Consider the following 17,171-nt stretch of genomic DNA (forward strand, 5'->3'; position numbering starts at 1 on the left):
GGCGACAAACGAAAAACATAAAAGAAAAAGGAGCGAGATGCAGAAAACACCTTCACTATCCAGCAACGTAGGGCATTTACAGGGCGAGCAGAGGGAGAGGTATTTGCAAAAATTGAGGTTAGCAGGCTTAGAGAACGACGTTTACCTGCTTCCACCAGGATTGTTCACTGACGTACGGAAGTTCAAGTAAAGCCCTCGTCTTTACTTGACTTCGGCCCACATGATCTGTATACCTATGTCGTTAAAAACCCATCGCCATACACGGGTATTGATCTGAAAGCGTATAAGAGTTTGGATGCCTACAAATTTTGTGTCAGGCTGGGTAACATGCCTACATCAGCGGGTCGTCCCTGGAGCCGGTGGTCGCCATCTTATTACAGCTAAGGTTTGTTCACATTTTCATTTACTTTCGGTCCTCAGGATAAACAAAATGTTATTAAATGTCATTGAAATAACTTCTTAGTCTGTTGAGACATGGCCCGTTATAAATTTGCTGTTACCAGGCAATGACCAAGAACTGTATTATTAGGGTCGGTGTCTGTGTTGTAGCAGTGTACTAGCAGCTAGCTGTTAGCACTAGCTAATGTCAACAACATAGCTAGTATGTTACTGTAGCAATGTTTACGTTCAGTCATTTGGATGACTGTTAAAACCTTTCAGTCTCAAGTTTTTCCTTTACTGTATTTACTAGTTTACTGTAATTATGATCCGGCAGCTATTTACACCGGATCCAGTGCTCCGGGAGCAAGCCGGAGCGTGCTGCTTAATTTGAGGGGGAGCAAGCCGGAGCGCGCTCCGGAACCTCGGCTGGAGCACTCTGGGAGCAAGCCGGAGCGCGCTGCTTAATTTGAGGGGGAGCAAGCCGGAGCATGCTGCTTAATTTGAGGGGGAGCAAGCCGGAGCGCGCTCCGGCAGCTATTTACACTGGATCCGGTGTCTGTAACACGTTTTTTTTTCAAGCTGGTTCTCCCTCTCTGTCTGCAGCGTTAGTATGTAGCTTGACCTTCAAAATGGCGGACACCGGGGCGTCACGTGACCCTGTGACGTCAGGTGAAAAACCTCAATAGGATGAGAGAAAGCTTCATGATCAATCACAAGTCACAGAAAATGGTCCTTCGACGTGGCCCCAGTCATATATAGCTTGTTTAATGTCCGAAAAATCCTGAATAAAATTTGGTATGGTAAATTCATGGAGTAGCCTGCTTAAGCTGATATGTGCACAGAGTCACATGAATTAGGATGACTGACTGTTCAGTCCCTTTGACTAAGTTGGTGTATGTCCTGTGAACATTTCAGAGGCAACAGCAGTGCCAAACGCACCTGGCAACAGGTGAAAATGAAATATAAAAACATCATTCATAATGGGGTGTGCGCGCGCGCGCAAGCAAGCATTCATTTGCCTTTTATTTATTCAAGTTTCTGTTTGCCTAATAGTTCAAATTGTTTTATAGTTTATAATGTGTGATTTTAATGATAATATTGTGGGAAAACTACTTTGCACGGACGTTCATTTAATTTATTCTATCGTCATTTTGTTTGTTCTATTTGTGTATTTTATTTATTTATCTGTTTGTCTAGTTATATCTATTTTTCTAATATATTTTTTGCATTAATAGTTTTTTTCTATTAAAATAATCTTGTGTACTTGTTATAACTTTATCTATTTATCTGACTGTTTAGTTGTATCTATTTGTTACAATTTCAATATTTTTAATATAGAAAGTTTGTTTTTTTCTATTAAAATGTTCTTGTGTGATAACTAGTTCTTGTTATATTTATTGTAGTTGTATCTTTTGTATCTCAGACTTAAATATTTTTGTAAAACAAGTGTTTTTTCTATAAAATATTCTTGCGTTCTTGATAACTATTCTTGAGTGGGTTTTTTTTTTTTTTACAGAAAAGCCGTTCTGCATGGACATTCGTTGAAGCTCTCATTGTTTTTTAATGGTTATTTATGAGCGTTTAGGAGTTACAATAATGTAAGTCTAGGTTGCTTTATATAAAAGGTATGTCCAGAAATATTGATGTCACTGTCTAAGCAGAGGGATCTGGCTTCTTTAGACGCTGTCTTCTTAAAACTGAATAAATATTTAAAAAGAGCCAAATGAGCCAGTCTTTTGAACGGCTCTTTTCAAAGAACGGATCACAAAGATGCGGATCCCATCAAAGAGCCATAAATCTCATCTCTCATCTGTGCTCCGATATCGCACGGGTCATCCAGGTACGCTGGCATTGTCTCTAGAGGAAATGTCGGTGGAGAGGTGGTGTTTAAAAAGGGTGTGGTTAATCGGAAACCTCGGGTTAACCAAGAACATAACCTGAGACGAGCAGGTTTGAGATGCAGCGTAAATTGCCATGGCAGCATACCTCGGTTTGAACATAGCCAACTTTCGTAGTATGGGTTAATCGGGAAGTTACGCTGCACGTGATCAAGTTACTCTCGGAGTTACCCTGGTAAGCCAGAAAACCCGCTTCGTAGTACAGGGCCTAGATATGAACTAGACGTAGACTAAACACGCACACATTGGTTCAAATAACCAAACAGTCAAGGGCACTTGAGGTATAGCAGGTAAACATGAAATAAGCAGTATAAACAAACTAGCAGCTGTTAAGGTGAGGTAGTGTGGAATAGTGCAAATGAGCGAGGTAAAGTGAGATGTGCGGTCCCTGAGTTCAGTGTGTTAATGAACGATGAGATGTACATGTGTGTGTGTTGGGGGGGGGGACTGTGAGGATGGCATGTCAGATGCTGAAGGGGGGGGTGCGAGCAGAATCTGTGGCAGGGGGCAGAGGGGGGAGGAGGGGCAGAACAGGGAGGGAGTTGAGCCTCCTGACTGCCTGGTGAAAGAAACTGTTCTTGAGCCTGCTGGTTTTGGCCCGGAGACTCCGCAGTCTCCTCCCCGATGGCAGCAGGCTGAAAAGGTTGTGAGGTGGGTGGGTGGGGTCACCTGCAATCCTGATGGCTTTGCGGGTGAGGCGGGAGTTATAAATATCCGTTAGAGAAGGGAGAGAGACACCAATGATCCTCTCAGCTGCTCTCACAATGCGCTGCAGAGACTTGCAGCAGGACACGGTGCAGGTGCCGTACCACACGGTGATGCAGCTGGTCAGGATGTTCTTGATGGTGCCTCTGTAGAAAGTGTGCATGATGGGGGGCCGGGGCTCTTGCTCTCCTCGGTTTGCGGAGGAAGTACAGACGCTGTTGGGCTTTTTTGGCCAGTGATGCGGTGTTGTTGCTCCAGGACAGGTCTTCAGAGATGTACACACCCAGAAACTTGGTGCTGCTCACCCTCTCCACTGCAGCACCGTCGATAGATAGTGGAGCATGCTGGGTGTGCTCTCTCCTGAAGTCCACAACAATCTCCTTCGTCTTCTCCACGTTCAGACGGAGATTGTTGTCCTTGCACCACATGGCCAAGCGGCTCACCTCACTCCTGTAGATTGCCTCATCACCATTGTTGATGAGACCCACCACAGTCGTGTCATCCGCAAACTTAATGAAGAGATTTGAGCTGGATGTTGGTGTGCAGTCGTGGGTCAGCAGAGTGAAGAGGAGGGGGCTCAGCACACATCCTTGGTGGGCCCGTGTTCAGTGTGATGGTGCTGGAGGAGTTGCTGCCGACCCGTACAGCCTGTGGTCTCCCCGTCAGGAAGTCCAGCAGCCAGTTGCACAGGGAGGTGTTGAGTCCCAGCTGGTCCAGTTTATGAATGAGCTGCTGAGGAATGATTGTGTTGAATGCTGAGCTAAAGTCTGTGAACAGCATTCTGACATACAAGTCTTTTGTCTCCAGGTGGGTGAGGGCTGAGTGGAGGGCAGTGGAGATGGCGTCATCGGTCGAACGGTTGGACTGATATGCAAACTGGAAAGGATCCAGGGCGGGGGGAGGGCAGACTTGATATGCCTCATGACTAGCCGCTCGAAGCACTTCATGAGGATGGGAGTGAGTGTGACAGGGCGGTAGTCATTGAAGCAGGAGGGAGACGGCTTCTTCGGGACCGGGATGATGGTGGTGGTTTTGAGGTACGTGGGGACAACAGCCTGGCTCAACGAGATGTTGAAGATGTCTGTAAAGACATCTGTGAGCTCCTCGGCACAGTCTCTCAGGACACGACCAGGAATGTTATCAGGACCCGGGGCTTTTCGTGCATTTGTCGTCCTGAGAGCTCTCCTCACGCTGGCTGGGGACAGCGTCAGTACCTGGTCGCCGGGAGGTGGTGGGGTCTTCTGTGCCATGGTGCTGTTGTCTGCCTCAAAGCGAGCGAAGAAGTCGTTCAACTGATTCAGCAGAGACGTGGAGTTGTCACAGGTCTGTGGCGAGGGCTTGTAGTCTGTGATGGTCTGAATCCCCCGCCACAGGTTCCTGGTGTCTCTGCTGTCGTTGAAATGGTCAGCAATGTGCTTGGAATACTGTCTCTTGGCCACCCTGATGCCTCGTGACAGATTGGCCCTAGCTGTCCTCAGGCCCACCTCGTCCCCAGCTCTGAAGGCGGCGTTCCGAGCCCACGGGAGCCTATAGACTTCCCCTGTCAGCCATGGTTTCTGATTGGCCCGTTGTTTAAGTTAATTAAACAATAGTAGAAATAAAATAATAAAATGAAGTAAAAGTTCAGCAAAAACAGCAGAATAAAATAGAATAAAGTTAAGTAAAGTTTAAAACATGCAGAGACTGTAAAAGTTAAGTAAATTTTAAAACATGTAAAGATGATATTTATCAGTTAGCAGAAAGCATCTGAGAACAGCCTGGTCTTTAATCTAGATTTAAAGCTGCCAACAGCAGGAGCATTTTTGATGTCCTCTGGGAGTTGGCTCCATAGCTGTACTGCATAGTAGCTAAAAGCTGCTTCACCACACTTTGTTTTAACAACAGGTTTTACCAGTAAATTTTGCTGCTGCGATCTGGTAGATCTGATTGGGTTAGGCCGCTGCAACATATCAGAGAGGTAATTGGGCCCTGTACCATTTAGAGATTTGTACACCAGCAGCAATGCTTTAAAGTCAATTCTGTAGCTTACTGGAAGCCAGTGAAGGGACCTTAGAATTGGAGTAATGTGCACTCTTCTTTTTGTTCGTGTGAGAACCCTCGCCGCTGCATTTTGAACCAGCTGAAGTCGTTTGATGGTCTTTTTTGGCAGGCCATTGCAGTAATCAACCCTACTAGAGATGAAGACATGTATAAGTTTTTCCAGATCATTTTTTGACGCAAGTCCTCTTAATTTGGAAATGTTTTTTAGGTGATAAAATGCCGATTTAGTGATTGCTTTCATGTGCCTGTCAAAGTTTAGCTCGCTGTCAATGGAAACACCAAGATTTTTAACCATATCTTTTGTTTTAATCCCCTTTGTGTCAAGAATAGTGGTAATCCTGAGTCTTTCATCTTTTTTTCCAACTAGAATTACTTCTGTTTTATCTGTGTTCAGCTGAAGAAAATGTTGACATCCAGTTGTTGATTTGGTCGATACACTGGTAGAGACATTCAAGCTCCAGAATCTGTCCTGATGTTAGCTTGACTTGCTAGCAGGCTCTATTCACTAGTGATGTGTCTTGCGCAATAAGAGCCGATGCTTTGTAGTGAATCAGACGAGCCAACTCCCGTCGAGTGAGAGCCGGCTCTCCACGTTTTCTTTTCCTTTCGTTGCTCAGCTCTGCTCACGGCAGAACTTTTTGATTGGCAGAATGGCGGCCTTGTGGTCAATCACATGTGAGGATATAGGATCATACCATTATGTGAAACCAGGGGCAGATTTAGACATTTGGGGGCCCTAGGCAAAATACAAACATGGGGCCCTCCACATTCATTCTTAAAACACACACAGAAATCAAGGGTCATGCTTTGTATAACTGTATTTAGTTTGGTATTTCTCCACCTGGTGGTTGTTTATGGGTAACACACTCTTCCTTAATTTCTACTAGTTGTTTCTTTTCATTGGTTGTTTTAGTCATGTGATGCAGTCGGGTCATAGCCCAGGAAAAACAAAGAGGGAAACCCTGTAGTTGACAAATTACATGTGATCAGAGTGCAGCTACAGCTATCTTACTTTCCATCCCTCATTTGTGTCCAGGAAAGCATCGCTTGTGAGTACATTTGCAATCTACAACTAACTATAACAACACACAAGTGCTATATGGTGTATTTTTAGTGTGTTACATTTGAATACCCAGTTTATATGCAGTATATGCTGAGACTACTAATGTTAACAAGCTATGAGCAAATACAGCTCAGTTTAATAGTCATTTGATCGCTTTCGGTTGCATATATGTAAGCACTTCTCCTGTGTTTGTGTAAACTGGTGAATTTGGTGTACATTATTTGCAAGTCATATACAGCTATTAACACATCACTGGAATGTGACATTTGTAATATTGTAGCTGTTACCTGAATTATTTCATGTTGGACATATATTATGTTACTTAAATTACATTTAGTAATTATTTTTGTATAATTTCAGTTTTACAAAGAAATCTGTTCAAGAGAATGATGACAACAGTAAAGACACTTCAATCTTACTCCAGCCTCTGACTTTCTCTTGGAAGCTTGTTCGCTATCTGTCAATTCGTGTATAGATGCGCACACACACGTTGAGGACAGAATAGTCATCCCTACATGGCACCTGTCATCATACCTTGATTCTATAGCACACTGCTACTAATAATGTGCCCCAAACTGTAGTAAGTTTACGTAAACTTTGGTCACAATGGAAAGGAAATTAAGTTCCAGATTGTACCAACATTATGTTGAGGGTTGTTTTACAATCAGGGTACGCAAGCTAAAAATCACATTTAACACTTATTATCTTCAATATCAAAAGGCTTGACTAAATAAACGTGGTTGTTTATTGTAGCCCTGTGATAGCTCTATTTATCATGCAAAAAAAATTTAGTGATAACGGTATTTTTGGTGAATGTACGGCAGTGTATGTCATATTTAGCAAAATTACTCTCGTCATTTAGAAAAAGTGCTTTTTTGACCACAAGTAGCTCCAAAAGGGATGCACTTAAATCATTCTTTATACCATAAAACAAATATTTGGTTCCATATCATTGGAAACATAGTTAAGTTTTAAATGTTGAATGCCAGTAAGTTTTCAGACTATTTTGATCAAATTAGTATGTAATTGTGTCAAAAAAAGTCCTCTCTGAGACAGCTAACTTTTCAATATAAAATAACATATCTAAAATGGTTATTTTCATCCTAAAATGTGGTCAAGATATTGGGAAATAAATATTAGAGAGAACTAACACAAAGCTTACAGCCTTATATTTAAAAGCACTATGGAAGTAGTGGATTCTGAATTGTCAAAAAAAAGTCCTCTCCGAGAATCACTTCATTTGTTTCTCCCAGCCCTGCTTAAAGCTACACTTAATCTTTATCTTATAGCAGATTACACAAAACTGCCATACGCATATGTCAAATTACCTGAAATCTGTTCTTTAACTTGTCCTTCACTTAAAAACTGGTACAAGAACCAGTTTGAATTTTGGATCCCTGTGACACAAACTTTGTTCCCTGATTATACTAACTGGTAGGGTTGTTTTACAATCAATCATTAAACAGAGAGATAGAGATTAACTGAGTGTAGTCTGTATTCAGGCCTCAGACATGAATTTAACACAAAAGTCAACCATATTTGCCCAGACATGACAACACAGACAAATGAGGGGAAACTAAAATATATTTTAGGGGAGGTTAAAGAGGCAGCACTACCTGCTGCAAAATATGTACTTGTATGCCATAAAAGACGACATACATGACCTCAATCCAGTGAAGTCACCCCGCTATACCATTTTGAGAAAAAGAAAAACTAATATATATATATATATATATATATATATATATATATATATATATACACACACACAACAAAAATAAAAACTTTACACTCGTTTCAAAGTCAATAATTTGAACATTTTGGAAAATAGGTTTGAAATAACGATTGTATTCAATTATCTTGTCATTAAAGATGCTATAGCATACAGATCATGTTTGTCATGGAATCGGTTCCACCGGAAATGCAACGACAATGTCCATGATCAAAAACTGTGAGTCACAACTTAATGAAATCATGTCAATATCGGGTGTGTCCTCCATGGGCGTTCACAACTGCGATACAACGTCTCCTCATGGATTGGATGATGCGTCTGAACACAGCTTGGGGAATGCGCCGCCATATTTGTACCAACATGGCATCAAGCTCCTGCAAGTTCTGTGGAGGGTTCCTTACGGTCGGCTGTGGTGCCAGTTTGATGGAGACGTGTCTGGAGATTATGGATGGTCTGTCGACTGCATCCCATAACCCTCGCAACGTCAGTGACGGATGTTCCTGTATTCAGCATGCCAATGGCACGTTCACGCTGAATGTTTGACAGTCGTGGCATTGCAAATTAACGAATAATTAACCATAAAACCTTGTTTTTCTGAGATGACACTCTACTCTGCTACCGTGAGATCAATTGCACGTGTATCAATAGGTCACGTCACTTGTGTCACATGGAAACGTGATTTTAGCGTGCAGTGCTCTCGCACGTGCTACGTAGGCCCGACCAGTAGAATGAATGTGTGACGTAATGCCCTTGACAATGCATTTAACCATAATCACAACAAGAACTCTTTCAAGAAAAGTTTCTAAACACTATTTGAAAAATGAGTGTCAAGTTTTTATTTTTGCTGAGTATAGATAGATATAGATAATTTGTATACTTTATACATTTATCATACATTTTTGCCTTCTTATAGTTTTCTTTCTTATTTGTTATCACTCATTACATTTTTTTTTACTTTGTCATTCCCGTTTTTATGCTTTGGCAATATTGTGAATTTCTACAGTCATGCCAATAAAGCACATTTGAATTTAAAGAGTCAGGCCTTTCTGGTAGAAGTTGGTGTTTGGCATCTGTCTTCTCCCTTGTTATCTTTTCACTTCTGTAACACAAGACAACAGCAGGTCAATCATGGAGTTGTAGAAACAAATATTCAAAATGTACAATTACAATTATTACCTTCTATCTTTGTTCCTGTTTTCCTTTCCTCTCTGTATCCCTGTTTCTCTTCATCTTTTTGCCTGTTTTGCTGTATGTTTCTCTTTCTCTCCTTTGTCCCTTTCTTACTCTTCTTTCCCTGTACTTCTCCTGCTCTTCATCACCACTGTATTTCTTTCTTCTTTGCCTTTCCCTTGAATTTCTTTAGTCGCTCATCCTTTCTCATGTCATTACAGTCTGACTTTGCGAGCTTTGGCCTGCAAATCTGGTTATCAGTCAGTGCGTTTACATGCACATAGAGAAAATCGAATTTCTGCCGTTGCTCGACTGAAATCGAAGTTCTAAATGCCATGGAAACACCTTAGCGAGGCTGAAATCGAACCGAACTTGATTTCTCGTAATCGAGCTACACGACCCAGATTATGCGATTTTAGCCGAGCTACTTGGTGCATGTATACCCTACCGAGCTACGTAGTCGAGCTACTTGCTTCAGCACTGCCCCTTCCGGAAGTGACGAGACCACAAGCGGGAAACACAACAGCCTCGGTTGGCATGACAACGGCATGAATCTTTTCTTTTTGTGGCATTGTTTGCACTGTTAAAATTTAGCTCACTTACTGTATCACCAAATACATCTGTACAGCTGTTGCATAGCTGTTAATTGTGTACATAAACAAGTCACTGTATGTGTGTGTGTGTATATATGTCCAACATCTGAAGAATGTCAGTAAAAACAAAACAATTGAACTTTGTGTGTTTATTAAGACATAAGTTAAATAAAAATATACAATTGTGCAAAATAAGTTGTCTTACAAAACAGTGGTCTGCGCAGGACAGTTTGCAGCCATACAGTCTGTTAGAGCAAGCCTAACAGCTTGAGCACGGAACTTGTGAACATGGAACTGCCAGTGTTGCCAGATTGGGCGGTTTTAAGTGCATTTTGGCGGATTTGAACATGTTTTGGGCTGGAAAACATCAGCAGTATCTGGCAACACTGCTGATAACTTTGTTTATACTCTTGAATAGCTCTTCATGACGACAACCGGAAGTGTACCAACACGATGGGGCGTGTAGCGCCACCTGTGGCTCGGGTGCACAATGTACCTCACACAATAGCTCGATTTCCTTGTGTGCATGTAGGATTGGATTTCTCTGGCACCCCTGCTGGGACCCTTAGCTTGATTACCAACAGTAGCTCGATTTGGATGTGCATGTAAACGCACTGAGAGTCCATGTGCAGAGATTTTGTGACTTCATACTCAATACAGATAACAGCAAGGGCGGACAGCCTGTCTTGTGACATGGTAGATCTCAAATACGTCTTAAGCCGTTTCGGTGATGAAAAACTTCTTTCACCTGATGCTACAGTTACAGGGAGAGTGAGTAGAAGTCTTAGAGCTCTGCTCAAATTTGGGTAAATGTCAAGGGTATTCTCCTTATACACATAATCAAGCATCTCGAATGGTGATGAGATATGTGGAGGGAAGGCTTTTACTGCACCAATTATCTCCTGCTTTAGGTCCCCTGCATCAACATCATTTTTTTTCTCCAGTCTGTGGCAACATTCATCCAGTTTCTCTCCCTGCATTGCATTTTTCATTAGGTCAGTGGAGTAGAGAAATCCATACAACTCAAAGTTTCCATATGTAAAAATCTCTCCCTGACTATGGCAAGGGCTGTGTCCACCATGTGCAGGAAAAACTCTCTCTTTTGAAAAGCTCTTCTGCAGTAGACAGAGTTTCCTCTTTCCCCTCATACTCAAACTGCCTTTTTTTTCTTTCTGTGACGCATCTCTGGCCATATCATCTCCAACTCAATCTTCTCTGCTATCTCCCTGGCATCTGTTTTTTGGCAGAACCGAATCCAGGCTTGCGATATTCTTTAAGAAATTCTATCACTGCAGTGATTTCATTTCTCATGACCTCAACTGACACCTTGGGGCTCTGCAAGAGCTTGCTGACTTTAATGTGGAACAAATTATACCACACAACAGTACTCCCCACAAAGGGCCATTTCTTCATTTCCTTGTATATGCTGCCAGTATTGGAGGCACATTCAGAATCCTGCTTCTCCTCAGCATACTCCTTCAATGCAGGCAGGGCATCCAAAATTTCAGGCAGCTGGTACCGCACAGCTTTCACAGTATCCACCCTAGACTCCCATCTTGTTGCCGACAAGGGTTTAATGGAGAAATCCTTCATGTGTTTCTGGAGAATTGTCCAGCGGTGAACTGAAGCACTAAACAGAGCGTACAGTCGTAACAGTCCAAAAAAGCTTAGACATCACAGAAGATTTGGCAGCATCACCAACTACCAGGTTTAAATGTGTGACTGCCACATGGAACACACAGTGCTTTGTCGTTAAGCTCAAGGACTCTCTTCTGGACCCCCTGTCTTTTACCCTGCATGTTACTTCAATTGAGAATTCTTCAAGCCAAATACCACTGAACTCCGCTGGATTGGGACCAAAGTTTTAGCTGATCACTACTGCCTCTCTCTCCAGCATGCATTCTTTTCTCAGCCAACATTGAGCAGAACTGCTGATAAGTGCTCACAGACTGACCCAGTTACAGAGATCAACAATACCTCTGCAAAGTCAAAACAACTACCCATGCAAGCACAGCAGAGATGGTTCAACAAGGACACACAGCCATCTGGGCAGACTGCCAAGAACCATCTGGGGCAGACTGCCAAGGACATCAACAATCACATGGAGAATGTGAGCATGTTGTTAACAGTGGGCAGCCACAGATATCTGCATCGCCCATCCAGATTGAGGACCTGACCAAAGACAATCATGCCAAGGCTGCATCATCCACATCTCGACCCCATGCAAGTATCACAGAGACTGTCAGGGAGACAGTCACCACAGAGACAGTCATGGAGACACTCACCACAGAGACAGTCATGGAGACACTCAGAAAGACCTCACCAAAGTCCCAATCTCAGTCTCGCTCTTCTGACTTTGTTGTACCATCTCCCCCCTGCATGGATTTCCGTAAAAGTATGCAGAGACTGCTGCCAATGGCTGCACTCTCTTTTTCCAGCCCAAATCATTCGCAACAAGCAGTGTACCCAGTTCATCGAAAATCAACCAACAGACTGAATTGCGTTCGCCCAGGACTTTCAGCTGGCTACCAGTCTTTTTCACCATCTAAAAAATACATGACATCTCCAATCCTTCCCCCTCCCAACCTCATGGAACATACAGAGAGTCTTGTATGATGTGCTGTGGGTCCCTGCATTGGGTGTAGTTTTGAAAACAAGCTGGGACCCAGTATGCCTATGCCATTCTCTATTCCTGTGTTGATAAGAAATAGAAAACAGAGCATATTTAACCCAGGGGGTAAACCAGTCTAGTCTCCTTCCTGTTTCAAAACATCAGAGTGCCCAAGCGGATATTACTTCTAGACTTTCTGTAAAGCTAGCTCTTCTGAACGTTAGATCACTTTCAAACAAGTCATTTTTAATTAATGATCTTATTTGCAAACACAATCTTGATTTTTTTGCTTCTAACTGAAACATGGCTGGATCAAGCAAAGAGTGCTACCACCCTTATTGAAGCAGCTCCCCCAAAGTTTAATTTCATGAGTGCTACCCGACATGGGAAAGGTGGAGGGCTTGCAAATATATTCAAAGGCTCTTTTCAATGTAAACAGTCCTCACTTGGTGATTTTACATCCTTTGAACACTTATGTGCACTTGTTACGTGCTCTCCTAACATATTGTTATTAACTATGCCTCCGAGACATTCAGCCAAAGTTTTTCTGGAAGAGTTTGGTGAACTGTTGTAATGCCAGAGAACTACTTGCACTTATTGACAACTTCAACCTAGTACAACATGTACAGGGGCCGACCCACTCTCGTGGTCATACCCTTGACCTCGTTATCACAAAGGGTCTTATTGTTTCTACTGCTGTTGTTGACCTGGCCTTATCTGATCATTTCTGTGTTTTCTCTGATGTTTCTATGTCCCCTCACATTCAGAACAGCTCAACGACTATGGGTAGGAGAGTCATAAACGACAACACGTGTTCTCTTTGTGCAAGCTCTCTCTCGGATCTCAGCCAAAATGTCAGACTCTGTCGACGACTTACTGGAAATTTTTAACTTAAATATGACCCAAATTATGGATGATCTTGCTCCATTCAAAATCAAAAGCGTCAATGACAAGCAGAAAGCACCATGGAAGCAATACCCAGCTGTTAAATTGCTAAAGAGAGAATGTAGGAAGACTGAAAGAAAATGGCACAAATCTAAACTTCACATCCATTATCAAATCCATAAAGATATGCTTTTTAAATTTAATTATGAAATTGGTAAAGCAAGACAGTCTTTCTTCTCCAGCATCATCAACAGGAATATGAACAATGCCCGTGTGCTATTTTCAACAGTAGAGAAGCTAACTAATCCCCCACCACAATTAGCACCTGAACTTCTCAGTTAATAAATGCAATGAGTTTGCATCCTTCTTCAAAGGTAAAATTGATAAAATACGGCAGAATATTGCTCATAATATATCTCAGTTGCAAATAACTGAAAAGCTGCAATCACCAATGACACAGACAGACAATTTCAACACAATGTCAGAATTTTGTTTGATTGATTACGAGACTCTTGAAAAAACTGTACAAAATCTCAGTTCCTCAACATCAGAATTAGACATTCTTCCCACCAACTTTTTTTAAGTCTGTTCTTCACCTCATAATTACAGATGTGCTTCAGATCATAAATAAATCCCTAGAGACTGGCATTGTTCCTGTGTCCCTGAAAAAAGCCGTTGTAAAGCCCCTACTTAAAAAGAATAATCTGGATGCTTCAGTATTAAACAACTACAGGCCAATATCAAATCTACCATTCATCGGGAAAATCCTTGAAAAAATTGTCTTCAATCAATTAACTGCCTTCTTGATATCAAACAGCTGTTTTGATAACTTTCAGTCAGGATTTCGTGCCAATCATAGCACTGAAACAGCGCTGATTAAAGTTATAAATGACATGCGTCTTAATACTGATGCAGGCAAAACATCGGTCCTGGTGTTACTGGACCTCAGTGCAGCTTTTGATACTGTTGATCACAACATACTGCTATATTGACTTGAACACTGGGTTGGGTTGACTGGTAAAGTTATCAGTTGGTTAAAAATCATACTTTAAAAGATAGAAACTTCTTTGTTACCATGGGAAATTGTACCTCAACATCAATGTCCTTGACCTGTGGTGTCCCCCAGGGATCGATCCTTAGACCCAGGCCCGTTTCAAGCTATTTGGGGGCCCTAGGCAAAGGAGGATCTGGGGCCCATAATTATCCCCCCCTCAACGAAGGGCCTTATGGCCGCCTACCCACTGAAGACTTAATAAATAAACATCACACATATTGTAATCATTCTTACGATTTTTACTTAATAAATGAACTCTTTACATTATAAATAATTATCAAACCCAATTAAACAAGAATAGACAAAATGTACACACACATACACACGCATGTATATAACTACCATTAACGTAAGCTAGCTACCAAATTTGCTTGTCGACCCGCTTGGTATTAATGAGTGTGTACATTCTCACTTACCAGTGTCTTGTTTTTTTTTCTGTCTTCCTCTTCCCTTTTCTTCTTTCTCTTCTGGCTCCCTGAGGGGTAATTTCGCTTCATATTTGATTTTGTTTTTTTTGCCGCGGAGCTCTGCAACCACTTGACTGGACGGAGATGGGCATTGAGGGGTTGACAACCAGGGGCGTATCACCCGCGGGGGATGCGTACGTTTCATCCCCCCACTTTTGTTGAAACACAATTTCACAATTTCGTCAGATTAAAATGACATCATTATGAAAATTATACAGCTACTATAAAATGTGTAACAAGGAAGTAAACTATTGCCATAACCGGGTAACTTTTTGAAAATTATTTAAAAAATAGGCTAAACCAATATTTTTTGACGTTGAGCGGACTCGAGCCTGGCATGAACCGCTCCGATGCGCTATAATGACATCAATCTATCACCAGCCAATCAGGAGACTTAATCAAACGCATCCCCCGCCCATCAATCTATCACCAGCCAATCAGAAGACTTAATCAAACGCATCTCCCACCCACTTGTCTGAGACGTTGAATTTTGACAGGATGGGAAGAAGTTGACTGAGGTAAGACTGTGATAAATTAACGAACGAATAAGAGAGGAATTTCAACATATAGGGCTTAAGTTTGTTACCGTTAAATAAGCATTGCTTGTACAGTAGCGTTATGTCGTTACAACGTTGACCCACTTTTAACGTGCCGAGTGACTGTAGCCGCTAACGTGCTAATTAGCTTGCTATCAAAAGTGCAAAGACCTTAAATTGCTCTGCGTAAATTAGAAAATGGCGCAACTTCCTCTGTAGCAGTCAACTCAACTTGTCTTGAGTTTTGAGCCAATCACAACAGGGCAGCACTGTGGCCTGAGGTAAAACAGGATAGTTTTAGTTTGTTTAAATTACAAAAATGAGTACACCCAATGACTGTCTCATATACTCATACTGTTTAAGTAATGCAATAAAACTAATCTTTAAAAGTGGAATTTACTCAAACTGTTTGCATAGAATGAACTTTCGGGTTAACAGTGTAATAGTGTTGAAGTGTTCCGCAAATTTGCAATTTAATATTTCAGATCTTGAGACATGAAAGTGCCATTTTAAAAAATAAAAGGTCAGAAATGTTTTCTTTGTCGTCTATTTAGTTCATTTTATTTCCTCAATAATTTTCCTTGATTGAGAAATCGGTCTGGGCTCTTATGGGTTAATCAGTAGCCTGCATGCTAGTACATGTTCCATTTACAGTCAAACATTTTGATGGACTCCAGGCTCAATTTTGACTAATCAAAAATCTGCGTAGTAGTACAGTCTGAAGATGCTCTTGCACATTTGGTGTCAATTGAACAAAAATTATGGGAGGATATAGGTTTAATAAGTTTTACAATTTTTGAAGTGAGTGATGGATTGATAAGTTTAGATGTGTTCAATATTTTCTTATCTTCTGACATAATATTGTAGATGTTTCTTTACCTGCTTGATAGTTTTGACCGGGACTCCAATCTTCTTCAGAAGAGTCATTAGTCCTTAAATTAAATTCATTATAGACATGAACTTAAAATCATTGTTTTATTTTATGGCCTCGGTGCCCTGACTTTTGGCCTTCATGCCTTCGGCATCAGCAGAGCGTTCGTTTTCCACACTTTGTCGACTGAAATCATACCTCCGATCCACAATGACACAAAAGAGACTGAATGACTTGATGAACTGCCATATTCACCGTGACATTCTGGAACAAACTGACATGACAGCCATCGCAAAGGAGTTCGTGCAGGCCAATGACAGACGCAGGCAGGCCTTTGGGAAGTTTTTAGGCTAAGTCATTGGTTACTTCTATTAGCACCACCGAGTGCACTGCTTCCTCTGTTTTCAATGTTTCTATACTGCATTGGTACTGATACAAGCAAGTTGTTTAAGTTGAGTTAGCCTACTACCGAGGTGCTTTTGTTGTGTACTGTTGGCTGTTTTGGCAGTTTATTCTGTGCTGGCATATTGTGGACTAAAGTCATAACTGATGCTGGGGTTATTAGTGTTGGCTGTTTTGGCATTTTATTCTGCGCAGTTATGTGCTGGCATATTGTGGAAACGCACACACTTATGGAATCAATTTTGTGCCAAAATGTTCATACAGGGAGTGCAGAATTATTAGGCAAATGAGTATGTTGACCACATTACCCTCTCTATGCATGTTGGCCTACTCCAAGCTGCATAGGCTTGAAAGCCTCCTACCAATTAAGCATACCAGGTGATGTGCATCTCTGTAATGAAAAGGGGTGTGGTCTAATGACATCAACACCCTATATCAGGTGTGCAAAATTATTAGGCAACTTCTTTTCCTTTGGCAAAATGGGTCAGAAGAGGGATTTGACGGACTCAGAAAAGTCAAAAATAGTGACATATATTGCAAAGGGATGGAGCACTCTTAAAATTGCCCAGCTTTTGAAGCGTGACCATCGAACAATCAAGCGCTTCATTCAAAATAGTCAACCGGGTCGCAAGAAGCGCGTTGAAAAAAAAAAGGCGCAAACTAACTGCCCGTGAACTGAGGAAAGTCAAGCGTGAAGCTGCCAAGATGCCACTCGCCACCAGTTTTGCCATATTTCAGAGCTGCAACATCACTGGAGTGTCAA

General features: G+C 41.7%; 2 protein-coding genes across 2 annotated transcripts in view; one reads left to right on the forward strand and one right to left on the reverse strand.

Moving 5' to 3' along the window:
- Window positions 1-17,171, reverse strand: part of rps21 (ribosomal protein S21) — an 88,667-nt gene that overhangs the window by 21,136 nt on the left and 50,360 nt on the right. The window lies entirely within an intron of this gene.
- Window positions 5,985-17,171, forward strand: part of LOC132896821 (glutathione synthetase-like) — a 52,438-nt gene continuing 41,251 nt past the window's right edge. The window contains exon 1 of the mRNA XM_060937913.1: window positions 5,985-6,073. The gene's annotated coding sequence lies outside the window, so the exon portion shown is untranslated. The remainder of the gene's footprint in view (window positions 6,074-17,171) is intronic.

The sequence above is a fragment of the Neoarius graeffei genome, chromosome 13 (assembly GCF_027579695.1).
Source record: "Neoarius graeffei isolate fNeoGra1 chromosome 13, fNeoGra1.pri, whole genome shotgun sequence".
NCBI classification, from domain to species: domain Eukaryota; kingdom Metazoa; phylum Chordata; class Actinopteri; order Siluriformes; family Ariidae; genus Neoarius; species Neoarius graeffei.